Raw genomic sequence first — 25,529 nt, forward strand, 5'->3', positions numbered from 1 at the left:
AAGTGCTTTCACCGCACGTTATGAAAACTAGCATTTACAGAATCCGACAGGTGTTAAGGAAGCCGCCTTTTCTCTCGACCTTATAACAAACATTGATTTTTCGCTGGTCTTAGCAAGAGACATCTCTTTCCGTAACCAAACGAGCCGGTACCGATATTGCCATTGGTGGAGAAGATCTCAGTTAGAACAGCACTCTTTGTGGGAGTGGTCTGAAGATTGTAGTAGTCTGTACTCTGGTACCATTCATAAGCCATAGATTTTACCCTAGAATTTTTACCTCGGTTAGTGGTTATTACTGACAGCTGTCGACCAACGTATGTTCAAGTGGCGTTAACTACTTGCAGTTCCTTTACATCTGTGAAGTTATAGAAACCCAACGTGACTTCTCTTTAAAACTAAAGAAACTGCTCGAGTAGTTACTCTAGTTCTGTTTCCGTTATTCTGATGTAACAAATATTCAGTAGTAGTATTTGCATTATGTGGAGTTCATTAATAAAGTGAAAGTGGTTTTTAAAATGTTAATTTCATTCTTCACCTTGAATTATTTTAATTTGCTATCACTTCTCGCTAATAAAGTAGGTCAGGATTATACGCGTTCTTATGTCCCCGTGTACTGCAAAAAGAAGGAAAAAATGCTAATCGGATATCGTTCTTAAGGTGACTGACTTTTCAGGTAAGATGGTAGTGTTTTTATGTTATTTGTAGTGCTAGTGCTGTTTTTATTCCTTCAGTGATTGGTCCTCAGATATAAAACTGTAAGAACTTGTTTTTCTTTTTTGATGTGATATGCGATGATTTTAAATTTGCGAATATTTCAGTATCTTATTGATTTTAGCATCGCCGTTATTACAAAACACGGTAACATAAAAAGAAATAAATTTACGCTTTATTCCTCTGTTTTGTAAACACATTTTCCTTCATCTTTCAAAATTTAATAGAGAAACTGCAGTTTCTATATTTTTGTTCAATTGTATTTGAGTAAATTTAATGTTTTGTTATGAAAGTAGCGTTCAATTAATATATATATATATATATATATTTTTTATCTAATTGCCATTTGATAATTTTTCTTTCTTATTCAAACTGGAAGGGAAAATTTGGCATTTGTCGTGGAAACTTTAAACATGAGTAAACGAGATTATAGATCAACTGCCATAATCACAGGTACATAAGCGTCCATTAGATTGGGGATCGAGTTGCATAAAGAACATAACGCACTTCATAAATACCTTCTTGCAGTAGGGAAAGATTATGAGAATAGAAAAAAAGTCATGATTTCCAGACGTTCCTAGCAATTAAACTTTTGTGTTTAATTGAACCAACCAACAAACGATAAAACAAGGTAATCTCATGTTGTACATTTTTTTTTTTAATCTTGTAGGTACATTAATAGCGGGTGGTTTAGTTTGTCAAAATATTTCAAAAATTATGATCATAGAGATATTTATTGTTCATTATATCTGTTTATGAAATATTTGCGAGTCCACTTAGCTCCTCTAAATCTGAACTAGTTCTGATTAAAATTCGCTGAGTTACTACAGTGAATTCATATATACTGGAATTCATCACGATTCACCCATAACTTGATTTGTAACAAGTTATGGGAGGACTTTTGTTGGTCCCATCGCGTCACAATAGTTCAAGCCTGAGAATCCCCCACTAAATGTTGCAAATGTCAGTTTTTTTAAAAGAATACGTGTGAATTTACTTTTAAATTTATAAAGTAACTTCTAATTTCGTGGCTTCTCGAATGCTTTTAATAATACCTATTATGGTAGTATTACCATAATTTGAAAAAAAAAAAAATCAAATCAAATTTCAGAATTTTTCATTATTTTTAAGATCGTTAAAACTATTAAGGTAGACGGTATTATTGACTTTTTAGCAAAGTGATAATCTAGAGCAGCGTTTCCCAGATTTTTCCTACGACGGAACACTTCACAAATCCTGAAATCTTCACGGAACATCTTGGTTATTTTGTAATGTATTAATAATTAATTATGGCATAATCATAAAGAGTATCAGTACACTTATGCATACGGTGTGATATGTTGACAAATAAAATTACATTTAAATCAATTATCAATCACTGGACTAATGAAATCGTGTAGCATACTGTAGTTTCCTCAGCCCAACCTCATTAAATTAATTTGTGCTGATTTTCATTGACATATCCCATTCTGATCACCAAAAATTTATATTATAAGTACTTACGAGTGAATGCAGACTTTTTCTCCTGTGTGCTGGTAGTTTTCCCCTCCTTTTGTACACCTCCAAGTGTACATCCTGGAGATCGCTTTGTAGGCTGGAGGTGGATGAATCACTATGTTGCGTCACAAACACCTTCAATAAGAGATTTCTTAACACCAAAAAACAAAGTCCCTTGTCTCTTATTCATATTAAAATTTAAATCTGTAGGCCTATTTTAAAAAATCACGGCACTACGGTTTCGAAACAAGCACTTTCACTCCACAATACGAACTTGCGAAGAAAGTACAGGTAACCTTCGTATAACGCGGATGTTAGGTTCCATAGAAATGCCGCGTTATATAAATCGCGTTATGCGAGACTCAGATCACATAAAAAAAAAAAAGTAGGGTTATGTTCCGAAATCTTTTTTTTTTTTTTTTTTTTTAAATTATATAAACAATTACATCCAACAAAAAAATAATTACTTACTTCAGGTAACTCTTGTAAGTTAAGAAAACAAACTATGAAACAAATGCATAGTACATTATATAAACTTATAAAAATTACAAATTATACGTAAACTTCATTGTACATAATGCGTAAATGTTTTAAGCGAAATAAAATAGTGCATATTTTAATCGTCATCACTGTCTTCAAAACTAACATTTCGTAAATGTTCTTTATTTGCGAGTGGTCGGACGTCGTCATCACTTGAAATCTCTTGGACATCATTTGAATAATTCTCGTTGCATACTTCGGCTGGTTTAGTTATCAAGAAGTCAGTAATAAGACCTTGCTTACTACTATGTTGCAATTTTTTATTAAGTTCATAATACGGACCTAAACAAATATCCAATTGTCTCGTGAATTTTCCGGAGCGCTCCATCGAGGGTTCATTATCCGTAAAATAACTTCCTAACTTTCTTGCTTAGTCCAATCCTTCTGCTAATTCTTTAACGGATTCATCACAATCAGAATCTTTGGCAGAACTTTCCCCGCTATTTGGTTCGACGTCATCTATTAACTGTATCAGTTCCTCATTTAAATCTATTTCCCCATCAATTCATTCACTAATTTCGTTTTCAACCATATCGCAAAAGCCCTCTAAATGGCCATTACTATAAAAATAAAATTTTTACATAAAAGCATTAGATATTGTATGTAACTCACCAGAAAATAAAGTACCCAGCTTGAGATTAACACACTTATGGTTTTTAATGCGCCTTCCTGCAGAAAATGAAGACAATTTTCAAAATAAACACTTTATACGGTAAACAATTGCCGTACCTGTGTTAGCAAGGGTATTTCCCGTAATATAAATTCGCTACTTATAACTACATGCGCGATACAGGGAGACGCAAATTTAACGAAGATAAAATTTGATTTTTTAAGTCGTGCGGTGAAAAATATATGAAAAGATAAATTTGTAGACCGTGTTGTATAAGTACCGCGTTATACCAGGGTTAACCTGTATTCAGTAGTACTAGATTTGAGAACCGGATACAGACTACCTTGATCTTCAATTTCAGTGGAAAAATTTTCTTTATACTTCCTTGCTGATTGGTCACTAACATGTGCAACACAGATGTTATTTCGTTCAGTTTTGAGAACAGAGGATACACCACCCATTGTTGTAATCGACTTGCAGGTAATTTTTATGACCAGTCATAAACAGCGGTATTCCCTTTTCCGAATTATTTTCATGTTCAAAAATACACGGCTTGGTCACTTACTCACTTTCCGCGGAACACAATTTGGGGAACTCTATTTAGAGATCTATTTAGTCTATTCTCTCCCCCCCCCCCCCAAATTGTGAATATCTTTTAGAGATATCCTGTATAGCTAGTATTTTCTTCCAATGATTTTTATGCTGCATATTTTAATTAGAAATAAAAGTATTTCTTAATAATATTCATATTATTTATGCGAAATAGTCATCACTAAAATCTGAGTATAACATCCAGAAATTAAATATAGTTTTAATTTTATGCTATTTTATATAATTCCAAGTTTCTCATATGATAAATGACGATGTTTTTCACGTCAGCTTGCTATATCGAAAGTCGGTTATCTTTAGAAAGATTTTATTACGTTTATATACTTAATTCTTCCCATAAAGGCTGAATAAGAGTGTATTAATGGAATAGAGAATTAACCATGTGCTGATCACATTCCCATACTTCACTGTTGACATTTGGGATATATACTCTTATTTATTGACACGAACTTTAAAACCCTTTTAAAATAATATTCAAGGAAGTTAGCTTGTGAACAAAAACTGCCTTTAATAGGAATCAGGTAAATTATAGTACCCTGCAGTATGGGGAAATATTTTCTTGAACATTAGCTATAGAAATTTCTCCACCTTCCTCGCTGGAATGGTAAATAAATTATACCTGACCAGAAATTCGTGTTTCATCATTTTTTTCAAGCGTTAGCAAAGAAAAAAAAAGTTGGCATGTGAAATTTTCTCGACTACACTACTTGTACCCAGCTGCAGTTGACCTCTCATAATACACACACTTCCATCTCAGTCGTGTGTAATGTCATTGTGTTAAGGATCACTACTGAGACTGGTTTGTCCTTTGGGGTTCCCCCAATTTTCCCCATTCGCCCTCCTTAGTTGTAGATCCGTGTGTTCACGGGGCCCTTGAAAAACCTGAGTTTCCGGGAGAAGAAAACCCTCTACCACTGTATGAGACCAGCTAACTCACCTTTAGTCGAAAGAGACCAGATAAAGGTTCCTCCCGTCATAGAGGGGACTCGAAACCAGGTCTTTTCTACCAAAGGGCTTCGTCTATACCGACTGAGCTAGGGAGGCTCCCTACCTAGACTGGTTCCGCCCTTTATTCGAGATCTCAACTTAAGAGTTACTCAGTAACTAGCAGAATTTATATTTTCTCATACACTCAGCAAAACGATGTATTGCAATTTATAATACTACGGAAAAGGATAAAAATAACAATTTCTTGTTATGTATAATTTACTCTTCTTCCTAGCGAAACTTGTTACCATAATCTAATTCTGTGTATCCTAATCATATAGATATACATTTTGCTACTTGTATATAGTAACTTTTGTGATGAGTTAGCTTTCAGTATCCTGAGGATCTTGCTCCTACTGATAAGACCTCATTAAAGGTCTGAACTGATAAGTTCAGACCTTTATCTGGGAAGGGATTTAGGGATTCTAGGGCATTTTAATGAAGTCCACCGCATTTAGAAACACGTAACCTAGTCATGTAGATATCTCGTGCACTTTTGTTTATACACGCTTAGATACCCCCCCCCCCCAAAAAAAAAAAAAAAAAAAACCTCGGCTTCTACTGATTTTTTTTTCATCAGAATGGGACAGAAAAAAAAAAAGTATCATTCCGCAGGATGATGCTTGCACTAAAGAATCATTCCATGTGAGGAGTACTTTCAGCTGAAGTGAGCTAGACTCTTCGATATGGATTTGACAGCTCTCCTCTCCTCTCCCATCACACAGACCGACGCAGTTTGACATAAATACTCGTACACTCACGATCCTGAACAAACAAAACGTATTACTTCGACATCAGATACACAAGTCTCTTAGCACTGATGTATCTTAAACTTTCAAAACTTTTGCGTTTTATTTGGAAGAAAACGAACTACCTGTCTCGGCTAGATCTGTAGCAGTGATTTCTCTTGATTTCAATCTGTTTCGAGCGTGTCACAGAACAACTATCTCAATACTTGAAAGTTCCTTACTGCTTTAACATTCCATTGCTGTTACGATTGTATGCTTTGAAAGGTCATTAAGGTGATACCTTTATTATCTAATCTGTATCTTTTACCACAAGCGGTATCCAGTGATAAACGTAAATTGCTTTGTCCTTTATGCTAACCGATTTTTAGTCTTCAAAGTGTACACGCCTTATTATCGAAAGGCTGTGAACATGCATAATTCATTTTGTCAAATAAAAATAACAAATCATTATTACTGAGGTACCTTTTAGCGAGTGTAAGAAATTTTATAACCGCGATGCAGTTGGTATTAAACAGTATAGGAGAAAAAAAAAAAGCTGGAGTGAAAAAAACAAATCTTATAGCTAAGGCCGAATCCAACACCAATCTTTATTACTGGTTTCATTCAACCAAAGATGAGTTAGCCTATCTCATATACAGTTGAAGTTTCACATATCAAAGAAAACATACAGTTTAGAGCGATAATTACACTCGCATCGAAGCCTTAGCTGCCATAATATAAACAGCCAACTAATCAAGTAGGTTTTATGAACAGGAGGAGGGGAAACGTGACTCGAAGTTAAGTATTTTCCGTTTGTTTCCTTTGTCATCTATATTTCTGTGTGTAATTATATTTGTATTGTAATATCTGATCGAACTTACCGTTGAAATGTAAGAATTTTTATCTAGTTCTAAACTAAATCTTGAAACTTGCAGTGGTTTTTCTTACAAAGTGCTTATAGCACTTACTAGGCAAATACAGTGAATCTATAAATCTGACATAGAATTTGAGAAACTTGGTGTCTAAATAAAAATGAATCCCCTATAGATACTTGTTTACTTTTCGGCTGTGATACGATTATGCGAACTACATTTCTTCACTACTGTTCCTAAAATTATTTTAATGAACGCTGTAGTGGAATTGTTAATGTTTTGCCTCAGTGTGTATTAAAATTAAATGTATACAGACAGCTTATTACACGTACCTTCACCCATCGTCCACAAGATCCACTGCATATCCTTTCCCGTTTCTTGTCTAGGCTATAACACTGTTACCTAATTGATTCTGAGCACGGTGTGATAATCGGCGTATGTATCACGAAAACTGTCGCTATTTTGAGATGTCAACGTAGAAGACATTAAATGTATAATAAATGTGTGTACACACACTTTAATATCTTACAGCTATTTTGAACATGGCATATTATTTAAACGAATGCCAGAAATTATAATGGACTGATCCCCCCCCCCCCCATCTTGTGTTTAGGGCTGTTTAAAGTTTGAGAACCGCTGATCTAGAATATACTATACTGCCAGTGGTCTAACAACCAGAAAATATCAGTCAGAAACAAGCTTGTTAACTAGTTTTGACGCTATTAAAGAAAGGGTTTCCGTGATGTTTTACTCCCGTTAAAGCGCAGATATCGTCCTGAAATTTGAATGTACTATTTTGTTTGAGAAGAAAGTGAACTTAACCCGAGATGAATAAATTCCCCCCCCCCCCAAGTCAAACACGTGAATATCATGTTTATAAATGGAAAAGAAACATTTGTGGTGTTTTTAGAGTACTCTGTACATTTTCAGAATAAAGATTGATGATTTCGAACAGTGAATTATATATGATGTAAAGTATATTTCAAGTCTGAATTTGAGGAACAGTAAATACCGTATTTGGTATGCATTTATTTTGTGTGTAATTTATGTTATGAATATATCTTCTTATTAATAGAAGAAATAAAATCCTCTCTTGCCTGCATTTGCGTTTTTCGTTTATTCTGTGCAGTGTGCTACAGTGTCGCTGTTACGCTTACTTTTAATCGATTTTGTAATGAAAAACCTTTACCCACACACACCAACTGTAAAATCCTTTCCGTGGGATTTTAATTAAAATTGTTGCTCACAGAAAGAAAGTCGTGACATCATGCAGTTGTTAGTGTTATAAACTTCATAAATCTGATTCTCGGTTTCTGGAAAAATACGTTAATGGTAATATCTTCATCTTCTTCAGATTGAAAGCTATTGCAGTTGTTTTGTACTAACTGAGCGACACATGTCCTTCTCAGTTATGCGATACAAAAGAACATTCATGATTGATATCTGAAATTAGCAGGTTTATTACAGAACTTATTTCATGAATACAATCGCAGATTGAAATCGGGATGAAGAAATGGGCCAAAAGTGCCAATTCGATGACAATTCGAAAAACCGATTCTGCAAACTGCCTCCAACTTTTGTGTGAAGTCCAATACTTGCTGTGTATGTGTGTGTAGCGACGCCTTCCATAAACCATTGGATATCCAGAGGCATCTGGGTTGCAATAAAAGTTATCCAGCAGCATACGCAAGTACCGAGCTTTGAAGGTATATTTCCATATTCGCTGAAGATATTTTTGATCGATCATAATTTAACATGGTGAAATTAAACACTCAGATGTTCAATTGCTTTACATCCCATTTGTTCACTATCTCGTCCAACTGAAAATAATTTTTATGGAAGCTAGATGTATAATGTGGAATGCTGATGGTTTTTTCGCGGAAGTATTTTTAAATCGAATTTAAGAATTCCTTTAACTGAACGCCTCGATGTTTCAAGTGGACGAGCTACTGTCCTTGATGACTTTTCTGAATTACTCAGCATTTAAACTCGGAATGCTTCAACATTTTCCTGAGAACAAACGCTGTTCTCGTAATGTCGTTGGTGTTCCTTTACACTGTCGAGATAAACGAAGTATAGTGATTCTTGCAGGTCGAGTTCGAAACAAAGCCCGAAATTTGTGTAAAAAGATAATTTTTATTTTTTATTTCGGCAAGCAAAACTTGACCTTCTTCCCGATCATCAGAAGCGTGCTGTAACTTGAGAGGTGCACGCACGCGCAATAAGTTGATGTACTACTCTCTTCAGAAACTTCTACAGTATATGCTACCACAAAGTTACAATACTCAACAAACTTTCGTTTTAATCAATAATACGAATATATCAACATTTCGTGGTCAACTCTGTATTTCTGAAAATTGTTTTACAATTAAGTATAATAAACTTTAGGAACACAGGCTGTCATTGAGATTTAAATTAGGACGATATAATAGTTTCAGGAATTGCTTTAAAAAGTCCATGTTTAAATAACGTCTTTGTAACAATTTCTTATTGTCTCCGAGGGTTCTTGCGGCTAATTTCAATTAAAAGTTCTGCTAGTATGGAATTACTGCATAAAATTACGTACATGGATATTCCAAGGCTATCTTCATTGTCCTAATTTAAATTGCTCGAATAGCCAAATTACACAATTTTACTTAATTATGTAAACCGTTCACCTTTTTTAATGCATGGATTCTAGTAATATGTACTACATCCTTTTGGTTTGGAGCATTTGCAGAACTGAAAGCGGAATACTCAGCGCTTCTAGTTACTGTTGTTTTTAAATATTCTTCTCTACATAAAATTACTGAAATGATCCATAAGAAATACTTGTAGCCCCAATCTGTTATTAAAACTGTTGTTTCTCATGTGACCAATTATACGTGTAGATCACTGATCTGTATTCTTAAGTGATTTAATAACACAAAAATGTCGACTTTCTTAAAGCAGCTTGTTCTTAATTTTTATTATCAATTCTTAGATTTTTCATCTGAATATTGTTTATTTTAAAAACAAACAAGAATGATTGTTTAACGATAGTGAACAGTTACGATTGCACTGTTTATATAAATTATAAATTTAATTAGCGCTGAAATATGAATTTTTTTTTGCCGTTTTATTACTATTGCATTTTAGCATAAAACAATGCGACGAACTGGTTTTATTCTTAAGAATATTTAAGATTTTTAAGCAAAGAATCTTTTGAGGGAAAATTGCAAGATGCATTACTGTATCAAAGTGAAGAGGACTTAAGGTGTGGATAATACAGTAGCTATGAGTGAGTATATTATTACGTCACATCTCCAGGGAGTCCAAAGACTCATTGAGGGAGGGCATTACTCCACAACTCTCCGTCTCCACCACTCAATACACCAACTACAACTACCTTCATCTACACCAACTCCATCTACCATCAACACTAGTATTTTCACAGACACAGACAATCACAACCATCCATGCTCACGGCAGATTCGAACCCGCAGCCTTTTGGCTGGAGAGCGAATACGCTAACCACTCGGCCAACCAGGCTGGCATATTTCGAACCATTTTTTTGTTTTTTAATTTCCTTTAATTATTATTGAGTGATTGCGCAATATTTTAAATTTAGTGCGGAAAGGAAATGCCATTTAATGAAGTTCATTTTCAGAAATGTTGAATTTTATATACTTTCGATCTAATCATTCTCTGCAGTTACATCATTTCAGTATAATTCTCACGTGAATTATGACCACTGCATGGTTTTTTCAAGAGACGTTTAATGCGAAGTGTGAAGTGCGATGTACTTTTTTTTTAAGCCTCAACTTCATTTGTTTGCTAGCTGCTGGACATTCTAGCATACTGAGTCCAGGAAACTATTCATCACCAGATAACAGTATGTTATTGGTTATTTTGAATCAAGTTTCCTCTCGCACTGGAAATTCCTTTTATAACTGCTATCAGCTCTTCCAGAGATATGGGTTTGAATTGCAATTGCTGGAAAGTGGCAGGGACGTAAAGTGGATATCATCATCTCGGTCACCAAAAATATGTAAATAAGTCCTATTCACTAGTATGAGGTTAGTTAATAGAGATTCATGATCTATACAATGATGCTTTCTCTCGCTTCCCTCCCCTGACTCCGCAATTTTCCTATTGGCTTTTTGTCAGGATGTGGCTATGACAAAAACAAAAGCCTCTTCTGCGAGTATTCTTAGCAAGCATTAGAAAACCGATTGATAGTTGTAATATTATGTCAAGAATTGTTTAACTTTTCTATTATGGACGGCCTAATGCCAGCGTAGTTTCCACTATTTTACAGAAATGATCGGAACAGTTTAAAAAAAAAAAAAAAAAAAAACCATTCATATCACAGTTGAACAAGAGCTGTTGTTAATTTAGGCAGGGTAGTTTTTTTTTTCTCCTAAATTTTTCACTAAGAATGAAATCATGATCAAGGCAGATATTTTTGGTCACTTTCTGAATGCTAAAGTAAATTAAATTCTGTCCAGCCAGCAAAACACCTACTATCATTTGAATCGTTTTGCCAAATTTTATTGGTGGTTAAATTGTAACCAAAACACCTGCATAGCCTTGTCAGTATTTCTAGGACCACAATGCTAGACTGACAGAAAAGACTTACTCTGTTAGATTCAAGTCACTGACTACAACTTTTTTTTCTAGACCTGCTTTCATTCGGTTTCCGAGTTAGTCGCTCTCTGGCACAGGCATTAGTTTTTCTCCGAAAAGAAGCTGCTGTTCCTCCTCCCGATCGATGCTTTGTAAATCATCGGTAGCCGTGGTTCATTTAATGTTGACAGCTGATGGAGGACACTGGCCTGATTTCCAAATGTCTGTTAGCGCAAAACTTAATTCTCTGAGAATAAAAAAGACATTTGATAATGATTTTACTTTATATCCTAAATAAGAAATTAAATTCTTCCCAGAGCCGCAAAATAACTTACAAGTGTACGCAAGACCAAAAACATCTTCGAATTTATTACTACTTTATGCATTTGGAAACTTATTTTTTTTACAAAAGTGTTTAAATTTAGAGAAGGCTCTTGACTTGTTTGTCTCAGTATTGAAATATAATGAGTAATATATAGCTGTTCTGAAGGATATTTGTTTTGGTGTGAGGCAGCTGCATGCCTATATAAAATAGTGACATTGCAGCTCAAGTATTAAACCCCTTCATTTTCCAAACGCTAGCCGGGATGGTTTTAAAATTCGCTCACATTGTTATCCTTGTTTAGGACTGACAATTTTCTTTTGCATAACCCGAAGCATTTCATAGTTGTGGGGAAAAAATATTAACTAGTTTATTGCTTTGTCATTTTTAAATTGATATTACAGCTCATTTTAATTGTTTACATGCCAAATGCCTTAAACATTTTTTGATATCACCATCTCCTTCAAAACTGTTTTTGAAATGTCTAGATTGGTGGTTGCTGCCTTTAGTTTTTGGCTCTATTAACAGATTTATTCTGTTATTATACTTGAATCTTCGTAACTTCTGTTACGCATTTGTGATGATGTCGTAACATTTTTCCTTAATTTGGAAAAACCTGGCTTTGAATTCCTTCTAGAACGAGGAATTTTAAGGACATTTTAAGTTGAAAGCGAATTAGATGGTCTGAGTTAGTAGGGTGTTTTTCTTTCCGCAAAACAGAAGTCGATCAGAGAATATACTCAATTACAGGACATAACACACTTGCTACATTAGCCTTGTTATTATTGGTCGTAATTTTTAATATATATATATTTTTATATCAGAGGCGATGTTTGTTAGGCAAACATGGCCTCTGATTATCACGATTCCAGCAGTTGGTATGCACATTTATACACGCAGACGTTTGTGAAGCCTTATTTTAGAATTTTCGTTACTCTTACCAACCCCAATTCTTATATTTTCTTCTAACGGCCTTGGTTGAAGTGACAACCAGAAATCTTTGCTACAGGAAATTGATTTTAAGGATTGATTTTTAATGCACCAAGGTCTGCGTGGATGGTATTATATTTGATCAATGTTGCTTGCCGCAGATTTTAAGTTCCATTCAGTAAGTAAATTTAAACCATCACTCATTTTAAAAATTTCCCGATGTCATTCTAATGGGTATTTTTGCGTCCCCCCTCTTGAAACTTGGGCTGTTTCTACGCACATGGTGAAAGGACTACATCATACTTAATTGTAAGGCATTTCAGTAACTAACTCTTCAAGCAATCTGTCAGGACCATAGTCTTGACAGATTGCTGCTATAGACTTATCCCCTTGTTTTTTTATTGTTTTTGTTGTTGCTAAACTGGATAAAATAATTATTCTGCAACCTACCTAAACTGCTTTCCTTGACACAGGAGTGCTTCCGTACCGTATCGCAGTCGCTAGGACGACCCGACATTGTAAACTCAGGTGTTTCATTCTTCAGAATAGTCATTCTATTCGAGACACGCGATTAACACTTAAATATACTGGCCTCTTTAGTTGCTGCTGATATAATTCCAATTATTCCTATCCCTGATACATTTGACCTGGTTGTCTGAGTAGATAGCATTTCCTCTGTCCACCCATCTTTAGATCTTTAACCTCTTTGGGTGTGAGATGAATTTCATCGCCCTACGTGAGACCACTACTCGCTAGGCCTGAAGTGGCTTGAAAAATTTCCGTATTTGGTATCTAGAATAAGGTTTCCGGTTATATGAGAGAATAAATATTTCTACTCAGGTATACTAATATTATATTAGAATCTTTCGTTGGTGGGAAGCGTATTAAAAAAAAAAATGAGATTATTGGACTCTTCAGGATCACAAATAAAAAAAAAAAAAATAATCAAAAGCTATGTTTTTTTTTTTAAAAAATACAACTTTCACCAGAGCTCTGTGGCTAGACCAGGTTTGGTTTATAATCTAAACCATTGCTTTCTTTGATGTACAGTTATCAAGTGAAATTGCCACCTCTGTAAGATGGCATTGCATTAATCTTCTCTTCAAATTTTGAGTTACAAAGTAAAAATTCATGCAAAAATTTATAATCCCTATCCTCACCTATGGTAATGAGAGCTGGGTAGTGACCGAAAGAATGCGAACACGAATACAAGTGGCTGAAATGAGGTTCCTTCGAGGGGTTGCGGGGCTGACAAGATTCGATAGAGTCAGAAGCTTTGCAATTCGAGAAACCTTCAATACTCAACCACTGCTTCTCCGTGTTGAGAGATCACGGTTACGATGGTACGGGCGTCTGGTCAGAATGTCACAAGAGAGGCTTCCCCAGCAAGCCCTCTTTGCCAAGCCAGAGGGTGGGAGGCCACGCGGAAGGCCAAGGACTCGCTGGATAGACTATATCCAAAACCTTGGGTGGCACGTCTGGGAGTCCCACCAGAACACCCGAGCTTGGTGGCGGAGGATCGTGACCATTGGAAGTCCCTCTTGCAGCTGCTACCCCCACAACCCAGTTAGGAAAGATGGGCCTTGAAGATGGATGGATTTTTAATTTGAGAAATTATATGTATTACTGAAATCAGTATTTTCATGACAATATATTGCACGTAATCAGAATTGTAAAAATAGGTTTGGGGCACCACCACCCTGATGTGAGAACAATATTCGATAATTAGACGGATTTGATATTGTATAGGAGTAACTCCTTTGCTACGTACATGACGAGAGAAAAATATTGCTTGATGTCGACGTTTCACGCCTGAGAAATGGTGTCGTGTTGAGTTATCTGAAGTTAAGTGAAACTGAATACTCTTATTTTATTGTTTTGTCGGTCCACTCCTTAAAGGTTAACCAAATAACACATTTGTCGATGTGTTTAGATAATCCTGGTGCTATATTCGAGAAACGTAATTTGAACTAATTCTGTGTATCTTTTGAAAATACAAATGGGCGATGCATTTCATCGCTGGTGTAAGGCCACATCCAGCTTATTGCAGACTTCGTGTTCCATATTTCGTTTAGAGCAGGATTTCCAGATTATGTAGCCCTTGCTCTACCCACTGTACTAAGCCCAACGTATTATATGCTAACAGCTTTTCATGAGTGGTATTCGAATTTTTGTCACCCCCTTTCATGAATTAAAATGATCTAACCAGGAAAAGGAATTCGCAATCATGTTTCTTTGATAGCTATAATAAACGTCTTTCCATATGCTATCTGATAGGTTTTAATTTTTTCAAAAACCCACGCGGTAGAACCTCGCAAATTTTTAATATGATCAGAGTTTGTTTCAAAATTTTACCCAGTTTCTTCCATTAAAATGGAATGATTGCACGTCCATATTTTTATTCAAAAAGAAAATGAAGAATAAAAACATACATTGATTTTTCAGTTCTTCAATGATTTTAAAGTGATACAGTAAATTCTGAATAAACGCTAATTTAATACGAGGTTCTAAACTCGTACCTAGGTTCTAACTCCATAGAGCATTAAAGTATTTCCAATGAATGTTTTTTTTTTTTTTTTTTTGTGGAGAAATAGAAGATCGGAAAGTATAATCACGTTTGCGTTGGAGTAGGATTACTTGCCAGATTACGCAACATCAGTACTGTATCTCCTCCCAAGCAAATAACTAACAAAGATCAGTTTTATCCAAATTAATTCCCTGGCTTACCTCAAACAAAGTGTATTAGAAGAAATAACTAAACTATGTTTAGTGATCCCTGTGTAGTACATAACGTTACCGCTAAGGAAAAAAACGATCTCCACAGTAAACTTAATTTGGAAAACCCAGACAACACAGAACGCTTCTCTTCCTGTATTAGTGACCCCCCCCCCCTTTTTTTTTTCATACTCCTGATTAGATAAAATCATGGTCTGTTTACATGTTGACTTCATTTTCAACTAATTAACTGTGAATATATTTGTGTTTATTCGATGTTTTATTCTAGTCAAGAAATGTTTAATTTGGACTTGCAACATTTATAGAAATAAATTAATACATATAGAATATTAATTACATATGTTAATGCTATATCAATGAATATATATAGAATGAGTGAGTGTTGTAATAGTTGCAAATATTGCAACTCGCCAACTTTTTTATTTTCTAACATTACATATTAGAAAAATTATTGCAATATGTCCAGAAGTCAGGTAGGGAAAAAACGGGGAGGGGGATAAGGCATTAGGAAGAAGCTTCTCGAGAATGCTGTGGCTTTAAGTGTAGTCAGAAAGAAGCTTTCTCGTTATAACTACTTCTTGAACCATGCAATGCTGACATGCGATCCTTTCCCTTCCGTTTCCCCCTCGCTGTTGGCCATCACCTTTACCACAGATTGATGGAAGTCTTTCTGTTTGTTTGCACAGCTATCTGTTGAAAGCCTAGGTCAACAGTAACGGGATAAAACTACATATAAAAGGTCTTTGCTGTAGAAAAGAAAGAAAAGGTTATATATGGAATAGCATTGTAGATAAAATATCAGGAGCACTAAATCAGTAATTCTGTTTCTCAATAGAATATTAAATAATTTATTTTTATTTCTCTCGAAGAAATTTCAGTACTCTTTCGCTCCGCTAGTTACTTAATTTTAAGTTTCTTTGATGGCCGCATTCGAAAAGTTTTCTTAGGACTGATACGCTGATAAAATGTATTGGTTTTCAGTTTGTGAATTTTTTTCACGAATGATTACATACCAAATTATATTTGTCGTAAAGTATATATGAAATTCGCAATTTTGTCTATTCAGTGAGTATTCATTTATATAATACTGTCAATACATGTGTATATATATACACACAAATTGCTGAATGCGAAACTTGTTTGCCAAGGAAACATCCATTTCTGACAACACACGAAACAATGCTTTTAATAAAGTAGATTAGTACTTTTGTTAACTGAAATTATTAAAAATTAATACCTATTAATGTGAATTTGATACATAAGTAACAAGAAAAATATTCTGAAAGTGTAAACTACAAAAAAATTGTAATTTCAAGCAGTGCAGAATCAGTGCGTGAAATATAATCAATTAATATCGCCAAAATTCGGCGTTCGGAGGCTGCCATTTCCGTGGTTGTCTCATAACTCCAGGAAATTTCCCGTACTGAGCTTGCACAATTGCTATTTTCCTTGCACTTTGTTAACCATATAGGCAGCTTGAAGTAAAAAAAAAAACAAAAAAAAAATTAACTTCCATTCTTCATATTATTCGAGTATTATTCTCAAATACATTAAGAGATTGTGAAACGGCAAGATACGTGTTTAAGAAGTCAACAAGGGGTACACGTGGTCGTATAAAACTTCAAAAAAAAATTGAGAAAATTAAAGTACCTCAATAATACCTCTGTCCCTTGTAAAAATGGCTTTTGCATTCTCAGTACTAGATCGTTCGAAGAAATACTGTTTAAAGTTCGATTGTAGTCGCTGACTAGAAGAACTTTTGAGCCTTTCTTCAAACTGTTCCCTGAGTTAGTCAACCTCTGGCTAAGTTTGACCTTCTCTTCATGAAACCTGGGCTTTTAACTCATAATCTCAAGAAAAATTGATTGTAGAACTCACTATTACAGACATTAAAAGTGTTAAGATTTAGGGCCACGAGATGTCGGCAGTTGTCTGTACTTTTCTCTCTTGAAAAGCTTTGTATTGATAGTTTGCATTCTTATTAGTCTTCAGAAAGTTGGGGCTAAAGGAGCCCTGCCTCTAGAAAATTAAAGAAAAAAAAACCTTACAGGATTTATTTTGAACTCAAAAATGCTGGTGTAATAATTTTCCAGTTTTATTCTGCGGGTGGTTAAACCTTCCTTGCCATCTGTGACAGTTGCCGCAGTTGGTTTTGAAATCTTTTTTGCCTGCCAAAAACAAAAGTAAAATCTTCGGTGCAGAGCAAATAATCCACATTAGATTTTTCACAGTAATAATGATTCCTACCTTTTACGTCAAGTTCAATTTTAGAAATGTTATTAAATATTTCTCCCTGTGTATTTCTTCAAGTATGATTTATATGCCTCAAAATGTGGAGTTTATTGCAGTGGCTGTTTATTGTTTACCTCACCCCAATATACGAGCGACCTCAAGACCTATAACACGCCAGCGGTGTGTATATGAAAGGGATCAGAGAGAAGGACGGAATCTGTTAGGATTTCTCGAAGAGTTGAAGGATGTATGTGTTGTGGAAAAACGGTATGTGGAAGACTGTTCCAGAGCACAGGTATATGGAATAAAGGAAGAGGATGAGAAGTTAATTCTGCGAGTCTGGAACTGAATGATATACGGATGTTGACCAGCATTTGCTCAATTCTACATAAGAGGGAAGTGGAGGAATAGTGACAGTCTGTTCAATGGAGCAGCGTCAATGGAAATATCTAGAAAATACAATGCACGAACAGTGCGTCTATGAGAAAATGAATGAAGGGAGATTGACAAGGATCATATGTTAGATGAATAGTTTTTAGGAGTTGAGCAGAAGAGAAGTAATGTTTAGAACAAAAAAAAAAAAAAAACCAAGATTTTTGACGCTGAAGCGGATATGGACGTGATCCATTTACGCCAGTATATGCTTGATGGGAAAGTCGGCCTAAGGAGACTGGCTTATGAACTGGGATGTGTTAGGAAATGCGAGAGAGCAAATGAAGTTTTTCTTTGGTGAAATAAAGCAGGATTGTGTTTTGGTAGTACTCAAATTTACTAAATTATCTTCACTCCCTTTTGAGAATGGCTAGAAGATCGGTGTTTGTCATTGGCTGCAGATTTCGAAGTTTGTGCCAATGACCCTTTGGTTCAGTAATTACGGTGTGGAGAGCATTCCCAGCAACGCCATGCCGGCTTTGCAGGCAAGAAGGAAACCGGAGACTATTTCGAGAAATTGCTCATGTTCGCGGCCACCATCATGCCTTCGTTGGCATCTGTATTTGAACGTCATGCGTGCAAGTGTAAATGAAATTTCATAGCTAGCGGTTTTTTTATATTTTTTAATAATAATACAGAACGCCTAGCATTTCAGTAAATATCGTGAGATCTAAGTATCACTAAGATCTCACATATAGATCCATCCTTTCTCTGGAAGGCTAGATTTATCTATCTCCACAGGAACAAAGTTGAGGATTTTGGATGTAGCTCTTTTCCCAAGAGAGAGATTTCTCGATGTGAGACCTGAAACCTGAAGAAGTCTAATAGGAAAAGGATAGCTGCTTTTGAGATGTGGTGTTACAGAAGGCTGTTGGGGATATCATTATTGAAAGGCAGACAAATGGATGGGTGCTTGAAAGGATCGGTAGTACTTTAAGGCTCCTTAAGGATATTGACAGAAAAAAGTTGGGATACACCGGGAGGAGGATTTCTCGAAACAGTAATAGAATGTAAAGTTCTTGAGGAAAATGTAGGGGTAGCCCATCAGCGAGATAGATGGATGAGCGTGCCTGGAGTGATTGATCTTCAGAGTTTGTTTCCAGAAAAGCATACAAGACCACCTATCGAGGACGTGTGACACATCACTGAACAACTGAGTCACCATATGGCATTTGGTGATGTCCAATGAATAGATGGATGGAAGTACCACTTAGACGTCATCCCATCTTTAGTCCACTTGCGTTGGTCATTTGGAAAGAAATAACAGAAGCTAGTTAGGTTCCTTGCTTTTCAGACTTAATCTATTTTTTACTGTCTTACTTCATTTCTCAGTTTCATTCCAGATTTTAATATACCGTTATTTAATTCTTCGTTCAGTTAGTGCATCATGTAAATTGTTTTGCAGGTCCCTGAACACTAGAAAATTAATACAAAAGCCAGATTTATGTTTGTTACTTATGGTTGGCTTTTATATGAGCACCAAAACTATTTCTTAAGGCCGATTTTATGAATTTCATTGAGGAAATTGAAGTTCATAGGCGTACACCAATTCATATATTAGTGGGAAGCTTTCTTGATCCAGTGCTTTTTCAGTTTTGCGAAATTGGAAAAGTTTCCAGCAGGAAAATCTTTCCGCTACTGTATAAAACTCGCCTTAAGTTGCAAAGCCCATAAATGTTTTTCGCTTCCTAGTTGTTATTCGCATCCAGATCTTTCCAGCCAAAGGTCTTTCGTTACTAACTGAACATGTTTTTCACGTCATTGCTTTAAAGAATATGGTGCCAGAAGTCTGTTACCGTGTGTTGCATTTCGTGATATCTAAGAATCAAAAACGCGCCATAAGATTTTTGTAAAAATAGGAGAGAAATGAGTACACGAATTTGACTTAGTCAAATAAGTAATCTCAAGCGAGAGAACACAGAGAGAGTGAGAGAGAGCATGCCAAAGCACAGTATACTAATGTTTTTCTCATTCATAGTGGTGCGATGGTTTAAGATTACTTTTCACAAGGCTATTAAACTACCATTTAAGTGGTACATCTGTTAATTCAGTTTTGCCTCATCGATCATTCTTCATTTTGCTAACCGTTATCATTATAATACTTCTCCTCACGAATAAGACTCGTTGTAATGACGCTGTAGATAACATTTAACTCTTTACTTGCGATCTTTCACCGATAACGCTGATCAGTACTTTTGTAATTGAAAACAGATGAATTTTTTTACTTTAGGGTGTAAAATCATAACCATTTCCATTTTGCAAAAGGTCAGTTTATTGGGAACTTAAGATTTGGTATACGTTAATTATTCAGTGATAAAAAGTCGGTTTGTATTCTGCAAAGTATAAGTTCTTATTTCATTAAATTTAAAGTAAGAAAATAAGGTTAAATGCACACATTTAAAATTGCTTGTATTTAGTTTTTCGATACCAGCATAATGGAGGTGGGTGTGTAAGAAGTTGCACGTACTAAGTTGCTTGCAAGCAACTTAGTACATTTCACTTTGAAGAAATCGTCTCACCATACCTGCTTTACAGTTTATCAGCTATCTTGTTACTATGATTTCTTTGCGTCATTCACCATTCTAATTACTCACTACATCGAAGCGTTCAGGAAGAAATCAATCTCTTATCTCTTATTCCACGCTTCTTTTTACTATTTGTACAACAGAACTGCTTTTAAGCTTGTTTTAGAAAAATCAAGTTTACTCCCCCCCCCACTCTTGGGTCTAATAAGATCTAATGTTGGAGATGAGATCCAAACATTTCAGGGTTGGTTGTACTTCGGCTGATCTTTGTTGATAACTACTATTATATACTTTTACGTGGTGACAGTGACAGCATTCAGCATCTTGCAGTGATTGGCAACTAGTGTTGGAAAGTCTGAAGAATGAAACACTGCTCTTATGGAAGATTCTAGACATTGGATAAGATCCAGTGTTTGTTTACATAGAAAAACCAGATACATTAATTAAACAGAATTGTCTGTTACATATGGTCTGTTTGGTTTGCTCTCCAAAAGACAGACTTGGGGTTTCCCTGAATCATTGAGTCATATTACCACACAACATGCAGCCATAAGGAGGAGCCCATTGTTTCTTTTCCTCTTAAAGCCTAAAATGAAAATATGCAGTTTTGCTTATCAGCTCCCACTCACGAAAATTTGCAAACCTACAGAATATTAGTGCTGTGGGTGGACTAATGATTTGTTTCCTTTTTTATTAATTTTATACTTGTTTATATTTTCTTTTTTTTTTTGCATAGTTCTGGAGACCAAACATTGAGCTATTTTCATGCCACTTTACGCCTCCGGTAAGCTGGGTGCGTCTCGCATCAGGTAATAAAATCCGTCTCTCATCTGAAGACATTCACAAACATCCATACTCATTGTGTGTTCGAGCTAGCAGATTACTTGTAAACATGCACGCATCGGATTTTTACAAAAATATTACTCGATGATGATGATAGTAGAGGTTCAGTGTAGTGGTGGAGACCGAGAGCTGTGGAGTGGGTGTGCTTCCTCGCTGAGTCTTCAGACTCCTTGGAAGTGTCACGAAATAATAATATAAGAAATAATAAATATTATTTTTCGGTTAATGTAATTCTGGGTTTTTTTTTTTTTTTTTTTTCCAGACATAATTTCACCGAAATACCGGCCAGTTAATACTGTGATAAAATCTCTTAGTAAGATAACCTCGCTATTAGGAAAGTTAGACTGAAGAAAATTTACTTCTAAAGAAAAATCATGAAGTTCTTAATGAACGATAGCATTAGGAGAGCAATAGGACAGCAAATGAAATTGATATAACGGGGGTAGAAAGATTTATAGGCGGAGAAGGTATCAAGAGAGCGATTCTAAGTCGTATATTTGATATGGTATGTCAGAACGAACATAACAGTTACTGCCTTTCAGTCAAAATAAGTAAGTGTTTAAGGAAGTTGCAATTAAAAAAAGTAGATAGGTTATTGTATTGGTAAAGCCTTCTTACACACCCACCTCCATTATGCTGGTATCGAACAAAATGCTTTATCTGTCTACTTCGCATTCTGTTTCGCATGTGTAAACCCTTCAATAGATTGCAGAAATATACTGCAAGGACGATTTCTAAACTTCTGCACACTGTACATTGCGTGACCATTTGGGTGACGTAATCGTTACTACGTTCACCTCAGTTCTATGGTAGATTGTGAGTAAAAATGTGTACTCGTTTACTGTTTTTATTACGCGACATAACATTTCAAAATGGAGGAAGAAAACTGACTTAGGTCAGATATTGCGCAAAAAGACTTGTTCGCTATATACGATAGTTCTGTAAGTTCGCATGTGTCATTTGAAGTATTTGATCTTATGGATAAGTATGGATGGCCAGTGCTTTCCCCCCTACCCCACCAATACAGGCCTGACGCGAGTCCTCTAAAACTGATACTTTCTCAGGTTGAAAGAATCAATGCAAGTGAAACATTCCACTATCATTGAGTGAGCGATTTATCAAACACATTACCAAAAATGACCATCGTATATTTGAAGCATTTTTTATACTTATATTTTTTTAAACAGTTTAACGATACAATATACTATTATGTACAATATGCTAAAGCGAAATATTCTGTACACTCATTCCTTGTGCAAGTTTGTGCCCTGATTCCTTTGGCGTGACATTCTATGCATTCCCTGAACATGGCACAATGGGATTTTAATTTTTTCCCCAGTTTATTTACCCTGAAAACAAAGATTCGATTATGATAATACAGTTAAACCAAATTCCACGATGGATCCTATCAGCCGTACAAAGAATTGCATTTCAGGTACGCTTACGAATTCCGTCAGGGACTCGAAAAATCTTTATCTGGACTTTTCAAAGAAGGTGATTTAGCCAGTCTCATACGGAGATGAAGGGTTTTTCCTTCCAGAAATCGGATATTTATTCCTTCAAAGCAGCAAAGCGGCCATTAGATCCTATCAGCCGTACAAAGAATTGCGTTTCAGGTACGCTTACGAATTCCGTCAGGGACTCGAAAAATCTTTATCTGGACTTTTCAAAGAAGGTGATTTAGCCAGTCTCATACGGAGATGAAGGGTTTTTCCTTCCAGAAATCGGATATTTATTCCTTCAAAGCAGCAAAGCGGCCATTAGAACACACGCAATTAACAGATATAACACTGGCCTCATAGCCTGAGTTGCTTCGTCTGTAAATGAAAATCAACCAAACAATCATATAGTACTTACAGTTCCAGTAGTGCTGGAACAAGCGCATGCATGAATCCAGAAACCTCATGTTGAATGGAATTATTCTTCAGACTCCAATGGCATTTTTTTGGTTTTCCCAGTTTCAGTGTATCATTACCTTTCCCCCTACTTTGTTTAAAAACATTGGCTTTTTTTTTTTTGAGAAAACTTCGAACTTTCAATTGTTAATAGTAGTTAAATTTCTTTCCCACAATGTAACCACCGGAAGATGTTATATTTCGAAGTGATTTTTAACATTCTTTGCACAGTAGACTTAACACAAAGTATCGAAAATTCAGCTGGAAAGTGCTGCATCACTTCAGCGACAAATTGGACAAATCCAGAGTTAGCCATACGTGGAGCACCGGCAGTCGATAGATTATTACAGTATTCGTCAAGTTAATACTGTTCATTTATAAATAATTACCTATTAGTTTATTGGAGGAAATCCTGGCAGTAACTCTTGAGACATCATCCATTTGAAGTCTTCCAATACTTGAAAATTTAAAACCAGTTAAGTCGTACGTTTAGTTCTCATTTAAAAGTAAATGGGCTCTTTCATCTTTTGGATAATTCATCAGTCCGACTTTCTTTTCTTGTTAGAAAATATCTGAAATAAACAATGTAAGTAGTTCAGAGAGTTTTTGTTAACGAATTCTAGAAATAAATCAGCTCAGCTAACATCTTTTTTATTCCCGTATACGGGAGTAGGCGAGGCCATAATATAAAGAAATAAACGATGCGATATTCAGTTGTTCTGCTGTACTTTGATTTCAGCGTTATTTTCAAGTCATTAGTTGGGTATTAATATCATATTGCTCGCAGCACAAGAGGTTCACACGATAACGATAAAATTTGTTTGAGGTTGCTTTCAAAATGTAAGTCATTTGTAACGAAAGTTCAAGTTATAAAGAACGAAAGTTGCATAATTATATTTCAATCAAATTCACGGTCCATTTTTTCGAAGTATCTTTCATAGCGATGTTTTTTTTAGTTGTGGAAAAGGACAGAACACAACTTATTCGATTATTTTTTGAAGTTGGCACGAATTGCCATTAATTCTGTTCTGCGGACATCATTACCTGAAGAATTAAGTTGGTATTACAATAATAACACGCTGTTTACCCCTGTGTGGTTGCTTGTGGAATTTTAAACTAGTACATGTTGAGAATTTTATCATCGACTTTACTAATTATATCACGCTAACGCCATCGCTGCAGACCTTAAACGAATGCTTTCGTGATCGGTTAACGGTGTCAGTAGTTCGATAGCCCAGATAAAAACATTTTATACCAGGAGGGGAAAAAAGGGTATAAGGAATGGATTCACCAACTTTATTTTAATGAAACGTTTTTAAATATTTGGAGTTAGAGGCCATGCTTGTGAAAAAATTGCAATTGATTGCCGTAACCATTATTATCTTGTTTCACTCGAAGCATATCACTTATATCACTGTCCCCAAGCGTATGTGGCATTTTGCCATCAGTTGATTGCCAGAATTTTTTCATTTAGAGCCTTAATTCTCGTTGTGTGTGTGTATGTTTGTGTACTCTCTAATGAGAGTACACAAATGATTTTGTAGAAACGTATGGGAAGTAAATCTGACGCTGGTTCATTCTCCGCTATGACATGTTACTCTACTCCACTTTTATGAAACCGCGCATGTCTTGGAAATATTTCAACCTGTTCCAGTAGTGACTGACAAGAGGCGTAGAAGCTCTTTTTTTTGTAATTTTTGGCAATTTTTGTAATTGGTAGGATATTTTACCAATTGAAGACGTTGTTGTAAAAAGGAGGCACTTTCTTTTTTTGGTCGGAAATTTAGTTATAGGATGGGCTGTATGTAAAATAATATAAGTCGCTGAATAGATTGGTGTAAGAGTGAGGTAGCTCTAATAAGCCAGTGCAGAGTTAGAATGATTATACTACTTCCTGCACTCTACAACTTTGCGACTAATATTCAGGATTTCTTGTAAATATTTCATTGTAATTTTCAAAAAACTGTTTGACATTTTAATATATATATATATATTTATATTTTTATTTTTTTTATTTTCCCCATGTAAGTAATAAACAGTTTTGAACAAAAATTTGTTGCTTATTTTAATTAATTACCTTAGATTAGCTTAGATATGCAATTTAGTGGAAAAAAGTAGCTCCAAAATTTGAAAATTAATCTACCTCTGAGAGAGAGAAAAAAAATTTTACTTCAATAATAGTGCTCAAATGTGTATAAAAAAAAACGTTTCAAGTAACAATATTATATACTAGGGGGCTCTGGCAATGCGCCCAATCCCCCGAATTCCTGACTGGAAGGCCGGTTCTCCTTGAATTCTGATGACTCGAATTTTGAAAACTCGAAAAGGGGTCCTCCCCAAGTTCCGGACTAGTAGGCCAGTTTTCCTTGAATTCTGACTCGAATTTTGAAGACTCGAAAGGGGATCCTCTTCTCTGTCGCCTATGCCCCCCCCCCCCCAGGTCCGGGCTGGTAAGCCGGTTCTCTGAGCTGGT

At 35.4% G+C, this 25,529-nt stretch overlaps 1 protein-coding gene across 2 annotated transcripts in view; it reads left to right on the plus strand.

The window, feature by feature from the left end:
- LOC150096712 (multiple PDZ domain protein-like) overlaps positions 1–25,529 on the plus strand; it is a 1,501,001-nt gene that overhangs the window by 107,982 nt on the left and 1,367,490 nt on the right. The window lies entirely within an intron of this gene.

The sequence above is a fragment of the Typopeltis vanoorti genome, chromosome 18 (assembly GCF_054136105.1).
Source record: "Typopeltis vanoorti isolate ZY-2024b chromosome 18, IOZ_Tvanoo_1.0, whole genome shotgun sequence".
Classification (NCBI taxonomy): domain Eukaryota; kingdom Metazoa; phylum Arthropoda; class Arachnida; order Uropygi; family Thelyphonidae; genus Typopeltis; species Typopeltis vanoorti.